We start from the raw sequence: 2,554 nt of genomic DNA, 5'->3' as shown, positions 1-2,554 counted from the left end.
CTTTCTCTCTTGCCCTCTTTCTGGCGGGCCAATTTGCCCTTAAGCAAAAATTCTCTCTCCAAAAAAAAAAAAAGACCCTTTTTCCTTAGCTTTTTGATGGCAATTTCATTGTCTGGGGCCTGCTTCAGAACTGCTTTAATCGTTCCCTTCCAGTTGAAGGGAAGCTCCTTTTGCAGGAGCCTCATGGTCTTCTGGCTCTCCACCTTCAGAATGTCCTGGGGCCTTCATCCTTTTCTTCATAGTATCTGTTTTAACTTCTGAAAGCTTGTGCTTTCTTTTTCCTGTAGCTGCTTTTATCTCTTTCCTCTGCCCCTTCCTCTGCAGGCATGCCCTTCTTCTTCTTCTTCTTCTTCTCACTCTTCTCTCCAGGGCCATTGGCCTCAGGAGGCTTTTCACCTGCCCGCTTCCAGTCCAGCCTTCTGTCCCTTTTTGCACTTCTTCGGCTTCTGACTCCTTGAATTTTCCTGGTGATTTTCAAATTTCAGTTCTTTATGTTATGTCTTTCTAATCTGCTGTTCTTCCTTCCTCTCTTTTTCTTCTTCACTTCTGCTCATCTTCCATGCCATTTGCTGTGTTGTTTACTGTGGAGGAGCAGGTCCTAGTGGAGACTCCTGTGTGTGGATCTGCACCTTGGTCGAGTGGTGGTTGATCTTGCCCCTTACGGACTGGCTCACTGCCAGAAGCTTCAGAAAAGATATTCCACACCTGCTCCAGAATGGATTCATTATGAACTTTAAAACTATTCTTCATCCACTTCTGAAATTTTGCTTTTTTCCTGCAATATTGTCAAAAGCACTAATTTGCTCACACTTTGGGGCTGATATTTGGTCTCTTTATTAACTCATTAATTTTCCGACTCCACAACTGCTGTTTTACCTCGCCCTTGTAAGTTTTACCCTCAGAGCCTTTGCCACCATACTTCTGATCTTCACTTACGCATTCCACATGGTTGTTTTTTTTTTTTTTTTTTTTGAGAAGTGTTTGCTATAGGGCTCTTGTGCTCACCAGAAAGACAGAGAGAGACGGAGAGAAAGAAAGTGAGAAATCACCTCCTGGGGGAATGGCACGCCATAATCCCTTCTCCATCCTCCTCTCAAGATCTTGGGCACGCATGCACACACGCCCGGTGTGAGTTTAAGCCACCGGGTCCAGGACTCAAACCGCGGTCAACTATATGGGAGTCCAGCAACATAGCCATTACGCCATCTGATGGTCCTTCACATGGTTTTTATAGTCATGGCCCCAGAACTCTTTACCACAGTCAATGCAAGAAAAGCATTCACGGTTTCTGCAAACACATATGTGCTTTGCCACTTGTGTTTTCTCCACTGATCCAGCACATGCATTGCGTGTAAAAAGTGCTGTTTTAGCTAAACGATGAAATATTCTCTAGCCAAGATAGCCTTTCAGTCTTGTCCTCACAGCCAGCCACCGCCAATGATTTCAATGGCCCGAGGGAGCATGTGGAGTCATTGTCACTCGTCCAGCAGAGCCCTCACCTCCTTCCATGGCGTTCCTCCGCAGAATTCATCTGAGAGCCACTGGAACTGCAGCGGTGGTGGCCTCGCTCTCGGCCGAAGTTCCCACGTGGGTTCTTAAGTAGCCAGAGTTTGTAAAAGACTCTGCCTGGAACTCATGTGCTTGCCATTTTACGTCTCTACGCTTTTCTTCAGTTGACCTACCTGTGGGTCTTCATTGAAATTATGTGTTGGAGCCTCTGCAAACTAGCTCAGCTATGTAGTGAAGGGCTTTACATGCAGACCTAACAAATGTTAAAATGAGAAGGGACATTAGTGTTTGTGATTCCAATTTCCCAAATTTAAAATAAGAAAAGGAGGGATCAGCAGAGGGTGTAATGGTTGCATTGCTGGACTCTCACATAGTCAACTGCTATTCAAGTCCTGGACCTGGGGACTTAAAGCTCACACTGGGCATGTGTGCATGTGTGCCCAAGATCCCAAGAGGAGAATGGAGAAGGGATTGTGGCATGGCCATCCCTTGGGGGTGATTTCTTGCTTTCTGTATCTCTGTCTCTCCAAGAGCACACATGCCCTATAGCAAAAATCTCTCAAAAAAAAAAAAAAAAAAAAAAGCCTCCGGAGAAGAGGTAGTTTTGTATAGTAATAAAACCACAGAGACTATGGACCAGAGTTAAACCAGTTTTGCCTCCTCAAAGATCAGTATCGCTAACCAAATTCTAAGCTAGTTGGGCAGCCAGAGGTGGGGTGGAGGTGTGCAGTGTGCTCCTGTATTTTTGTGTAGAAAAGCATTTTCCTACTAACCTCCAGTTGGCCAATGATTACTGAAGAGACTCTCATTGGATAAAACTCAGCAGCATAGACACTCTTCTTCGAGAAGAGACCCTAGACCCAGAGTGGTTTCGGGTGGATGTATAGAACCTGTGTATAAGAGATTTTTGTGCCTTATGGCTCACTTTCTAATGTAAAGAGCCAAATTTCCTTATATTTAAATATAAATCCAGAACCAGCATTTGGTGTAATGGTTATGTCGTGGACTCCTACATAGTTGACCGTGGTTTGAGTCCTGAACCCTA

General features: G+C 44.8%; 1 pseudogene; it reads right to left on the bottom strand.

Moving 5' to 3' along the window:
- The window catches only part of LOC102495531 (cell growth-regulating nucleolar protein-like), a 1,835-nt pseudogene extending 326 nt beyond the window's left edge, over positions 1 to 1,509 (bottom strand).
- Positions 1,510 to 2,554: the final 1,045 nt, after the last annotated feature.

Source organism: Tupaia chinensis, unplaced genomic scaffold (assembly GCF_000334495.1).
Source record: "Tupaia chinensis unplaced genomic scaffold, TupChi_1.0 Scaffold000685_1, whole genome shotgun sequence".
NCBI lineage: Eukaryota > Metazoa > Chordata > Mammalia > Scandentia > Tupaiidae > Tupaia > Tupaia belangeri.
The sequence above is the reverse complement of the archived record's forward strand: the minus strand, read 5'-3'. Positions and strand labels throughout refer to the sequence as shown.